General features: G+C 43.2%; 1 protein-coding gene across 12 annotated transcripts in view; it reads left to right on the top strand.

Annotated features, from left to right (window-relative positions):
- The window catches only part of Pcbp3 (poly(rC) binding protein 3), a 220,614-nt gene that overhangs the window by 93,659 nt on the left and 114,176 nt on the right, over positions 1–12,779 (top strand). Inside the window, exon 1 of one of the 12 annotated variants that reach the window (XM_031348490.1) lies at positions 3,960–4,041. The exons of the other annotated variants lie outside the window; for them this stretch is intronic. The gene's annotated coding sequence lies outside the window, so the exon portion shown is untranslated. Of the gene's footprint in view, positions 1–3,959; positions 4,042–12,779 lie in introns of those variants that run through there. 12 annotated transcript variants of the gene reach the window in all.

The following is a 12,779-nucleotide window of genomic DNA, read 5'->3' as shown; positions in this document are numbered from 1 at the left end:
CTATCTATCTATCTATCTATCTATCTATCTATCTATCTATCTATCTATCTATCATCTATCTATCTATGCATTTATTGTATAAATTACTTGAGATTTAGAAACATAAAGTCCTAAGTAATTTTTTAAATATTAAATATTTCTTAAACATTAAAACCTCACTCAGGGCAGTGGTGGCACACGCCTTTAATCCCAGCACTTGGGAGGCAGAGGCAAGCGGATTTCTGAGTTCGAGGCCAGCCTGGTCTACAGAGTGAGTTCCAGGACAGCTAGAGCTACACAGAGAAACCCTGTCTCACAAAACAAACAAACAAAAAATTAACCCCTCCCCCCGAAAAACAAAAACCCCTCATACATTGGAAAATGCTTCATTTCCCCAGTGGTTGTGCGATCGTTTCCGTGTGGTACATCGTGTACCTTCGTGTACCTTCGGTGGTTGTCTTTTCTTTGCCATTGCACCCCACACCTGTTGAAATGACTGTAATCTTAAGGGATACAAACCATCTGGTAAAGAATTCTGCTCTTTTAAATAGTTGTCTGGCTTTCCTGGCCTCGCGCTGTCTAGGTGAACTTTTGAATGACTTTTTAAGTTGTAAAGTGAATCACACTGAAGTAAAGTCAGGAATGTAGTTCTGTGCCTGTAAGCCCAGGACTCCTAGAGGATCGTGAGTTCCAGGTCGCTCTGGCTACATAAGGAGATGCTGTGAACAACAAACAGAACTATCCACATTGAGATGTGGGTTTAAATGGGCCAAACATTGGTGGGGTTGGTTGGTTGGTTGGTTGGTTGGCTGGTAGGTTGGATGGTTGGTTGGTGGGTGGGTTGGTTGGTTGGTGGGTTGGTTGGTGGGTTGGTTGGTTGGTTGGTTGGTGGGTTGGTTAGTGGGTTGGTTGGTGGGTTGGTTGGTTGGTGGGTGGGTTGGTTGGTTGGTTGGTTGGTGGGTGGGTTGGTTGGTTGGTTGGTTGGTTGGTGGGTTGGTTGGTTGGTTGGTTGGTTGGTGGGTGGGTTGGTTGGTTGGTTGGTTGGTTGGTGGGTTGGTTAGTGGGTTGGTTGGTGGGTTGGTTGGTTGATTGGTTGGTTGATTGGTGGGTTGGTTGGTGGGTTGGTTGGTTGGTGGGTTGGTTGGTTGGTGGGTTGGTTAGTGGGTTGGTTGGTGGGTTGGTTGGTTGATTGGTTGGTTGATTGGTTGGTTGGTTGGTGGATTGATTGGTTGGTTGGTGGGTTGGTTGGTTGAGAACAGTGACTTGCTATCTATTCCTGGTACTTGCTATATAGCCCAGCCTGGCTTTGAACTAATAGAAATCCTTCTGCCTCAGCATTTTTGAGTGAGATTTGTAATCCTGTCTTCAAACCTGTAGTTTTAAACTGTTAAGGCTCTTCAGTTTCTGATGCAGGGAGCCATGTTGTCTTGCCGTTGTTTGTCCTCTTTGCTGTAAATTTCTCTCCCTTCAACTCCCTTTCCAACTGACTCGTGTCACCTGGTTACTGCATTTGGGATTTTGATGCTGCATTTTCTGATACCTAATGGTATAGAGGAAAATAGCATACGTGTATGTGGCTGTGTGCTAAGATGGTTTTAGTTGCAAGGGGATTTCTAGTTGAATTTTGATGTCTCCTTTACTTGGCCCGAGTGCTGTTTGCTGTAGCTGGCTGCCAAATATTCCTCACTACGTTTAAGAGTTTCTTTCTATTGCTACTTCACGTTTGTTTTTAAAAATTGAAAATTGCAGTTTACTCAACATGTTGGTTGCAGCTGCTTTTCTCAGCTGGGGCTGGAAAAATGATTCAATGGGCAAAGTGCTTTAAAGCACAAGCCTGAGGATCTCAGATGGGATGCGAACCCCTACCAGGGGGTTCTCATGAGTTCCACTGTTGATTTCAAATGCTGATTTTAGGGGGAAAAAAACTATTAGATTTTACTGATTCTTTTAACTATTTTTTTTTCAACTGCAATAAGCTCCCAATATTTTATTTGGCCTAGCATAAGATTAGAGCTACATTTAGGTCAGTGCTAGGGCTGGGGTTCTATAGTATTATAACTATTGTAAGACTCAGGGTCAAGGTCAGCGCACGGTTCCTGAGGGGTTAGGGTTAAAGCTAGTGTCCTTGCACATTTAAAGTGTCTTTTCCTCTAATTTTTTTTGTCTGTGTGTGGACATACATGTATGTGTATTTTTACATGTGAGAGGACATGGGAGTAGAGACCAGTGAACAATCTTGAATGCTATTCCTCTGACATGCTCTCTCCCTCTTCCTCTCCATCTTTCCCTTCCTTCTTTCCCCACTTTCTGGAGGCGGACTCCCTGCCTGGCTCAGAGCTCAAGGAGGCTGGGTAGGCTGTCCAAGGATGCCTAGCGAGCCACCTGCCTTTATCTCTTCAGAACTAGGATTACAAGTACGAACCATTATACCCATTTAAAATAGTGGATTCTGGGGTTAAATTTAGGCTTTCATGGCAAGCATTTTATCAAATGGGCTATCAATAGCCTTGCCCCTTTATGTTCGTTGTTTGTGGCAGGACTTTATTAAACACCTTTATTTATAACATTTTCTCTTTGTAATAACTTTCACATATATATATATATATATATATATATATATATATATGATATGATATGATATGATATGATATATATTTCCCATATTTTTTTCACTATTCTGGAATTTCTTAGTTTAACCCTGAGATACTTTCTCTAGGGAAGATCTTTTTTTAAAGAATTACAGAATTATGCTTTTTAAAGTATAGGTGGAGAAGATGGCCTGTGTGCATCCAGGAGGTACCAGAGATAGGAGTCCTTTCGAGGTGTGCTCATTCTGTAGGGAGCGGTGATGAGGTGTGCTCTGGGAAGGTGGCCATGGGGTGTGGGGACTAATAGGGGCCATTCACTGGCTTAGGAGCTCAAGCAGGTCGGGCTTGAACTAAACAGGACAAAGGTAGTCATAAATCAACTCACTCACGATTACATTGATGAGGACAACAGATAGGCAGGCTATGGGCAGCCACGCAGGTGAGGGAGGAGTCTGCTGTCGGTTTTACATTTTACCTGAACACACTCTTAGCTTGAGTGCTGGTGGAAACATGATCTGCTAAGAACTAGCTCCAAAGTTTTTTCTGTGATAGTTGAGATATGCCATGTTAGGTCAAATACAGGATTTGGGCAATAAATGGCTATTAAGGAGAGTAAAAATAGCCCCAAATAATATTGGCTCTTGGTCTATGATCTGTAGCATTCTTTACTCCCCGTGGACATGGCATTTCTAATCAACTAGTCTGCAGAATCTTCCAGGTGGAATCCAGACTGACTAGTATGATGGTGAGTCTCCATGGTAGAGTGGGTGACTGGGCCAAGTGTGCTCTGGCAGACTGCCCCGACCTCTGTCAAATCTGGGCTGCCGTGAAAGAGGGCAGAAGGTCTTGGGGGAAGACTCTGTCTGCCACAGGCGAGGCCTCAGATTTGAGAGTGCTCAACTCTAAAGGGGGTATGGAAGCATGTGCCGAGGCAGGGAGAACGAACCAGAGCGCTTACTGTTTGAAAGAGCGATCTATAGCTAGGTATAATGGTGCGTGGCTTATAATAACAGCATTGGAGTATAGGTGGGAGTTGTGAGGCAGGAGGATTATGAGTTTGGAGTCCAACATGGACTTCACAGTGAAACCTGGCTTAGAGAAACAAAGGGACTTGGGGGACAAAGGAAGGCCTGCTAACAGAGATGACATCAGCATAGTGTTGTTAACATCTGCCCCAGCATACAGACTTATCTAGGGAAAGCTCTGTGTGTGTGTAGAATGCCAGGTCTTCTGTGTAGAAAGAGCCTCAGACCAGAAAGACCAGTGGAGATATGAAGATAGATAGTTGCTACATACCAAGGAGGGCCAGTCACGCCTTTCAAAGAGCAGGGTAAAGTAGCGTGGCTGTGGAGCTTTGGGTCTCACTAGCCAGCCATGACTGACTTGTGGCAGGCCACTCCCTATACGGATGCCTCCTTAGCCAGCCAGTATCCTGCAGTTTCCTGGAACTCCAAGGAGGCGTAGTCACCGGCTGGTGAGAAGTCAGGCAATCGTTTGTTTCTTCTTTCTCTTATTAGTCCTCTGGGCCTCCTTCACTCTGCCTTTCCTGTCGTAGGACTCTAGAGTATGTTTTCCTCCCAGAGAGTCAGATCGGACTGCCATCTGCCATTGAGGAGCTGGTTGGGGTTTTTTTTTTTTCTTCTTCCTTCAGGATGAGATGACTCATGTACCCCTTACTGCCTGCTGCCAGACTGTCTGGCGAGCCCACAAGATGGAGAGACAATGATTGGAGCCAGAGAATCGCAGTAGCCCCGTTGTAGGTGCACAGGGTGGAGAACTGTTTCCTCTAAGACATGCTGAGACAAATGCTTGGTAGAGATGCTTCACGGTTTTCCTGCCGTGCTCCTAGGGCAGGGTGTGAGATGGGGGACAGAGCGAGGAGCATTGTTTATGCAGTGATGCTATCATGCTCTAAGTCCCAGCTCAGGGATGCTGATGTCCCCTGGCTCTAGGGATGTCACTCCATGTGGTGGGCCCAGGATGCTAATTTCCTGGTCCAACTTTCTCATTTTTATCCGCCCTCTTATCTTGGGTCTCATTTTCTTTTCCCACAAAGCAATAGTATGTTTTCATTGCTTTCACCTGTTCCTTGGAAAGAACCGTACATATTGTATTACTTGGTCTTAGATGCCGCCTTGGCTTGGCACATGAAGGGCAGCCAGCAATTGGCCCCACAACTTCTAGGCTTTAGTAAAGGAGCTTTTCAGAGTCCATGTTGAGGGGTAGTGAGGGCTTTATTCCTGGTTCCCAGGTTAATTTCTCTTCTCCTGGGTGACACTGTCATCTACAGCTCTGCCCACTTTGTTGAGAAAATGTGTTTAATTTTCTTTCCCTGCTTGTGTCCTAGTTTCTTTACAAGCTGGTGAGGGGACTGCCCGTTAGGCCCACCCACTCTGTGAAAGGTCTGGGTCTTAGGCCAGATCTAGTAAGTTCTTAGTATTTAGCTGTTCCGAGAAGTGCAAGAGCAGCCTTCGAATCTGGGAAAGCATGGGATCAGAGCTCTCTGATCCGAGCCCAGTTGGGCTGAGGAGTCAGGTTACAGCCTGGGAATCCGGAAATTGCAGACTTTTCCTGGAATCACTCTGTGACCTTGGCTAGGTCCTTTCCCCTGCTTTCCCACCCCTAGGATGTACCTGCTCCGTGCTCTCGGGAGGAGGTATGGGCAGGACTTAGGGGCTATTTTAGCTGCTATAAGATGGGGCAGGGGCGGGGGTCAGCTTCTTTCTAGGAATAAATATATAGCCAGATGGTTTCCGTAATGAGTGTAATGTTCCAGGCAGAAGTTCCTCACTGTGACTTCAAGGTCTTTGATTCTCCTATTTTATCACTGAGGTAGCAGAAACCTGAGATGAGTCAGCATTGGACAGGCACAAGTCCAGACTCCGGGCCTCGCCCCTTCTCATCATCACTGTTAACTCAGAGAAGTCCAGAATGCACTCTCTGTGGCTTGAGCCGGGGCTAGGGTTAGCATCTGTGTCTGTAGCCTTCATCACGGACACTCTGCCTTCTCTCCAGCAAGAAGTGCTGAAACTCAGTGCGATAGGGCCAGAGAGACGTCCTTGGGTTGTCATCACCATCACGAGACAGCTTTGAGTCACTTCTGTTGAAAAGGCAGAAGGCTGATGATGGTGATGGATGGGTGGCTGTGAAAAAATTTATGGCTGAAAACTTAGGATATGGAAGCATGGTACTTGAAAAAAATATATAACTAAAAATAATAAAAAGTGTGTGTGTGTGTGTGTCTGAGAGAGAGAGAGACAGACAGAGGCAGACAGAGAAAGACAGGGCGAGAGAGAGAGAGAGCAAGAGAGAGAGAGAGAACGTATGGGACGTGTCATGACATGACACACATTGTCAGAGAACACCCTTGTGGAGTCAGTTCTCTCCATGAAACTTATGCTATCAAGCTTGTGTAGTTAGTGCTCTTCCCTGCTGAGTGGTCCTGGCAGCCCCGCACTTGAGCATGCCCATTGCCAAATGTCTCCCTCCAGTCAAGACCCAGAGCTTGGGACTGTGCTGTATTTGATGTGGCTGTGTTCTCTCTTAATTTTGGAGTGTTTCCCACAGGCTTCTGTCATTTGAGTGCTATTGAATTTTGAAGAATACAATCTTTTTTATAAAATAAAAGTTCATTAGTAGCCCGGCATGTTAGCCCACACTTCAATGCCAGTCCCATACTGTGGGACACAGAGGTGGGAGGGTTACCATCGGTTCAAGGCTCTCTTGGGTTGCATAACCAGTTGCAGGCCAGACTGGGCTTTCAGAGTAAGGCACAGTTTCAAAAACCACCCCCAAACAAATGCAAAACCACTCAAAAATCCTCTGCATTTGAGTGTATCCTTATGATGACCTAGCGCATGCATTCTTAGCTATCATCTATGTGGATGGTGCTCTTGGTATGAATTCAGTTTGGGGCACAGAATGTCTACCTGCCCCATTTTAGGGACATGTCAGGAGCCTTGGCTGTATAGAGAGTCACACACTCTGCCCATCCTGTTCTGGATCAGAGGCCTGGGCTCAGCATCTGCTGATATGGTCTGTCTCGATCAGTCCTTCCTACAATGCTTGTCTGTGCTGTTGGTTTACTACGCCAGCCACTCCCACCTTTTACACATGGCCATCTGCCCTGAAAGGGAGCCTTCCCTTCTTCCCTGTTTGCTTATCTAGTATTATTGGGTTTGCTTTTGAAATCCTGTTTTGCTAATTCATTGCTCTCTGGATGTATCATCCGTGTGCCTCTGTGGTTTAGGACAGAAGGGGCCTTCTGGGCTAAGTGTGGACGGAAGGACTGGTCCCCCTCTCCTCTTCTTTCTAGTCCTTTTCCTTTCCACACCTTACAAAACAAAAGCCAAAAACATTCCATTCTTTTCTTATTTAATGTTTTAGACTTTTCTTGGACCTAGTTTTCCCAGGCCCCATCAGGATTTCCTTCAAGGCCCTCGGTTCTTGGTGGTATGGAAATATTCAAAGACTGAGTTCTGGCATAGGGGTACTTTTACGATTTACTAGTGTGTTTCTGCTTCTGGGTCCATAGAAGTCAGGACTAGGAAGTCACTATGTATACACACATGCACACACACACACACACACACACACACACACCCGAGTCACTATGTGTATATATATATATGTAAGACACTCTGTGTACACACATCCTTATAAGACACTATGTGTATACACATGCATGCACACATGTTAAGCATCCAAATGTGTATACACAAACATGCATACATATATGCATATATACAGAAATAAAAAAAAAAACAACTGAATGCTACAACATTCTTTCTCTTCCTACAACCCTCAACCTCTCAGGTGACAATGATATTCTGGGACCATCTTTTACGTGTTCTTGATTGTCCCCGTGAGTCTCTTCCTGGTTCTGGTTGGTAGTTTTCCTGGGTCAGGAGAGTGTGTGCTCAGAAAGAAAGTCCCCTGGCCCGTGTTAGAAGGCAGACCTTCCTTTCTGCCCCCAGAGCTAATATGGTCACCAGCATATAGCACTGAAAGTTAATTTTAAAAAATTTGTTAAATATCTTTTCTGTATTGCGTTTTATAAAAACCAAACGCATCCATGTTTCCAAACTTTCTCACATAGAATATATATGACATATGTTATCACATATGTTCCTTTTTCACTATTTCATTATAAAAAAAATAGAGAGCAGAATTAGAACAAAAATTGCTATTTTAAACTTTTCAAGCCTAGAACTGGATGAGTTTTGTCCAGAGTGTCATGCAGCCGGCCATGCCTGTGTTTCTGGGATTTTTCTACGTCTCTGTCTTCTTCAGGTCAACCAGTGCCAGACCCTCTTTCCCTCTCTGCTCTCTAGGCTGTTTCATCATCTATTAGAGTGCTAGGAATGTAAATAGTTTATGGTATTTGAAATTTCGAACAGTGCTCTGACGGGGGGCCTTGGGCATCTGCATTCTCATGTTATTGGAAAGTCTTGCAGGGGTAGCCCTCTGGTCTGATGTCAGTCCTACATCCCCTCCCCAGAGCCATCACCATGTCCCAAGCCACCAACACAATGTCTAGTGACTTCGCAACCAGGGCTGGGCCTACAGAGTCTGTTCTGAAACTCTTGAGTTTTTCCCTAAGTGATGGATGTTTTAAATTGCATTTCTTTCAGTGAAGTGGGCATCTGTTTTATCTCAAAAAATTTTTTTTATGACTTTTACACATTTTTCTTGATCTTTACCCCTGTCCATTTAGGAAAATTTTATTGATGGATTGTTGGTAGATACATCAAAAGATACCATTTCTTTTGTTGTGGTTGGTGTATGCTTCAAGTAGTATTATGTGTACTTGTTCATGTACATGTGTGTAGAGGTCAGAGGTCAACCTCAGGTGTCATTTCTCACCAAAACCTTGGTTTTTGAGACAGGGTTCTTTTCACTGAGACCTAAAGCTTTCTAATGAGACATGCTGGCTGGCCAGTGAGTCCCAGGGACCCTGTTCTTGTGTGACAAGTGAATTACTAACTTTCTCCAGCCCTGTTCAAGATATGCTCTGCAGTTTATTATTTGCACTTTTTAAAAAAATTATTTATTTTTATTTTATTTGCATTGGTGATTTAATTGTATGTATGTCTGTGTGAGGGTGTTGGATTCCCTGGAACTGGAGTTATAGATAGTTGTGAGCTGCCATGTGGGTGCTGGGGATTGAACCTGGGTTCTCTGGAAGAGTAGCCAGTGCTCTTAGCCACTAAGCCATTTCTCCAGCCCCTGTCCTTTATTTTTCACCATGGCACTTTTATTTTTTTATTTTTTATTTTTTATTTTTTTTGCTATGCCAATCACTTTAATTTTAAATATATCCGTTCTTCCATCCAGATTTTAAGTTTTTGAGATAATCCCACTCTAAGTCCCTGGCTGGCCTGGAACGTGCCTTGTAGATCAGGATGGTCTTAAACTCATTAAAATCCTCTTGCCCCACCCTCCACAGTCCTCGGGCTGAAGGTGTGCACCACCACTCTCCTCAGCTCATGCCGTTTCTATAGTGCATTAGAGGAACTCATTCATGTTTTATTATTTTTATAATAATTTTAATCATTTAAACAAATTTTAAATATATTTTGATCATATTCTTCCCTCCCTGGAAATCTTTCCAGATCCCCTCTTCTCCCTACTCACCCACTCACCCAACTTTAGTTTTTTTCTAGAAAACAAACAAACAAAAACCCAATACAAAAATGAAACCCCTCCCCATATCAAGTAAACAAAATAAATACTGCCCCCCTAAAGATAAACCTCTAAAAAATGAGACCATAAAACATAACCAAATAAAAGCAGAGATGTGTAAAAACAAAAACAAACAAAAAACAAAAGCAAAAGCTGTGGAGTTCAATTCTACATTCAGCTACCTCTGAGCAGGAGTCCAGTCCAGGGTGGTTAATACATCCAATGTCAGTCTATTGGTGCAAACAGATTTTCCCTCCCCCAGCAAGTATGAGTAACAGTTAAGTTGTTAACCTTTACCCTGGCGGCTAGGTTTTCATTCATTCATTCATTCATTCATTCATTCATTCATTCAAAATGTATAACAAAACAAAATATAATAAGATGAAACAAAAGTAGTTTGGGGGTTTTGTTTAGATTACAGCCCCCTCCCCCAAAGCTCCTGTGTTGAAAAGTAGTTGGTCCCCAGCTACTGGGTCTAATCCTTGAGTGGTAGTAATTGGACTATGAGGGCCTTGACTTAGCTAGTGGATTTACTTCACTGATGGGTTCATAGCATGAGAGCCTCATTGGGCGGGAGTACTTACGTCGTCTTTCCATCATCAAGACAAGAAGGGACTTGAGGCAAGAGTTTGCAACGGAAACCATGAAGGAGTGCCGCTCACTGATTTGCGCTTGCTGTCTGTCTTGTCTGTCTCTGTCTGTCTGTCTGTCTGTCTGTCTGTCTCCATCTCTGTCTCTGTCTCTGTCTCTCTGTCCCTCTCTCTGGCTTCTGTTCAGCTTTCTAAAATAGCCCAGGCTTACCTGCCTAGCGATGGTACTGTCCACAGTGGGTGGGCTCACTCCTGCAATATCAAATAGCAATCAAGAAAATGCCCTCTTCCTAGGTAGATAAGATAGTCCCAGGTTTTACACACACACACGCACACACACACACACACACACACACACACACACACACACATGAAAGAATGGTGCTAATTGGCTTGCTCTCCATGGTTTGCTTAGCATGGCTATATATACTTACACACATAGGTAGATAAACATGCTGAGCAAGCCATGGAGAGAAGCCGGTTAGTAGCACTCCTTCATGGTTTCTACTTAGTTCTTCCCTCCATGTACCTGCTTTGAGTTTCTTGGCTTCACTCTAAGTGATGGACTATACCCTGTAAGAAAAAATAAACTCTTTTCTTTCCCTAAAGTGCTTTTGGATAGTGTTTTTTAAATCACAGAACGAAAACTAAAATGGGCAGTGTCTGCCTTTGTGGCCCAGGCTAGCCTTGAACTTGAAACACCCCTGTCTGTGCCTCTCTAGTACTGGGGTTACAAGGCTGTGCCAGGATCTCCAGTAGTATTCAACTCTTGAAAAAAAGTAAAGGGGCTGGAGCAATGGCTCAGCCGTTAAGAGCACTGGCTGCTCTTCCAGAGGACCCGGGTTCAATTGCCAGCACCCACATGGTGACTCACAATCATCTGTAACTCCAGTTCCAGAGTTTTTTGACATCCTCACACAGATATACATGTAGGCAAAACACCAAAGAACATAAAAAAAAAAATTTAAAAAAGGAAGTAAACACTTAAAGTTAGGCATTTCTGTCTAATTAGTGCTTGTAAGCAGTGTACAGTGTATAGATTTAGATAATTCTCAGTTTATAAATAGTCTCTTGTTTCTGTTTCTTTTTTTTTTAGCTTATGAGTTATTTCAAAATATTTAAGTCTAAAGATACATACATACATAAATACACACATACACACATACGCATGCACACACTACATTAAAATATTTTATTTTATTGACCTGGGGGTGTCTCCCGATACGATTTTGCCTGGCCTGGAACTTACTGTGTAGATTAGACAGAGATCTGCCTGCTTTTGCCCCTCAGTGCTGGGATTAAGACGTGTGCCCATTCTGTTCCACGTGTTAAAGTATATTAAGTGTTTTGATTTCCAAGGGCTTGGCTGTAGACATGGCGGTCTCCACATTACTTTTACTCATGTTTAGAATGGCATAGTGTGGTCCTATCTCATCAATGCCTTTGTGTTTGGAAGTTCTGCTGCTCCGCAGTTTGATGGCCTGAGCATTTTGTGCGTGGCCAGAAAGTTAAACTTGATATCCATATGTGTGTGTCTCTAATGTACTTAAAGTTTTCTTTGATACGTTAATCAGCATCATGCTGGCCTTTGCTTCCTTTTAAAGACTTACTCAACTTTCTATTTTTTATCTTTAAATATGAATAGTTTTGTGTGTGTGTGTGTGTGTGTGTGTGTGCGCGTGCGTGCGTGTGTGCATGCATGTGTGTGTGCATGTGTGCGTGCGTGCGTGCGTGCATGGAGATCAAAGGACAACTTTGTGGAGTGCCTCTCCTCTCACCTTCATGTGGGTCCAGGGGTTGAACTCTGGTCATCAGGCCTGCATGGCAAGCACCTTCACCCAGAATCATCTTACCTGCCCTTAAATTTTCTCCTGTCTTCTAGTGAATAGGTGGCTATTTTCCCTCAGTTTTCTCATTCACTGTATAGTTTTGGTGTCACCTGTTGTGCTTGTCTTGCGTGTATATCCTTGGTCTCACAGTGACAAGCATCTTTATCCGCATCTCAGGACTGAGGGTCCTTCAGTTCTCCGCGTCTAACCTTGTCTGCTTGTTCCAGTGCTAGCCCTCCTCTGGCAGGCTTCTGTGCAGGGCAGCTGGCTCTCTGCCGCTGGCTTCCAGCTGAGCTTCAGCTGCACTGCCTCTCGAGGTGCGCATGAGGAGATGCTCGTTGGTAGGAGTAATGATGTGTCTTAATAGTACATCAGATTGGGGTGTAATTTATTAGCATATCGTATTAGTATAATTAGTATAGCATATACGCTGAAAGACAGGAGACAATTTAAACTGCTCAAGAAATCTGCAGTGTTGTGGGTGAAGGGGAAGGGAAGTTGCATACAAAGATATCATATATCCAAGTTTCTGAAGTAGAGTTTTTAGATTACTTTTTCAATGTAAATAATGTACATTTATTGTCACGAGAAATTTTTTTCTGCAAATTCTCTAGTATAGAAAGTTTTGTAGAAGAAAAATTATTGTTTAGAGGTCTAATATTATGTTTTCATATTATAAAATGAATTTGTATTTAAACAAAAATTAAAATTTTGGAATCCTCTAAACATCTTTGTATCTTTAATTGTTATTATTAAATCATGTAAAAGTTTTCAATTAAAAAAAAAGAAAGAAATCTGCAGTGTTGTCTTGCCTGCTGCATCTTTATTAGTAGAAGGGATCCTGTTGGTTTTGGGGATGTCTTCCTTTCTTTCTTCCTTTCTTTCTTTCTTCCTTCCTTTCTTTCTTCCTTTCTTGCTTCCTTCCTTCCTTTCTTCCTTTCTTCCTTTCTTTCTTTCCTTCTTTCTTTCTTTCTTTCTTTCTTTCTTTCTTTCTTTCTTTCTTCCTTTCTTTCTTCATTCCCTGTTTCCCTCTTTCTTTCTATTCCATCTTTCCTTCCTTCCTTCCTTCCTTCCTTCCTTCCTTTCTTTCCTTTTAAAAGAAGATTTAT

This window comes from Mastomys coucha, unplaced genomic scaffold, assembly GCF_008632895.1.
Source record: "Mastomys coucha isolate ucsf_1 unplaced genomic scaffold, UCSF_Mcou_1 pScaffold3, whole genome shotgun sequence".
NCBI lineage: Eukaryota > Metazoa > Chordata > Mammalia > Rodentia > Muridae > Mastomys > Mastomys coucha.
This window is presented reverse-complemented; position numbering and strand designations above follow the sequence as displayed.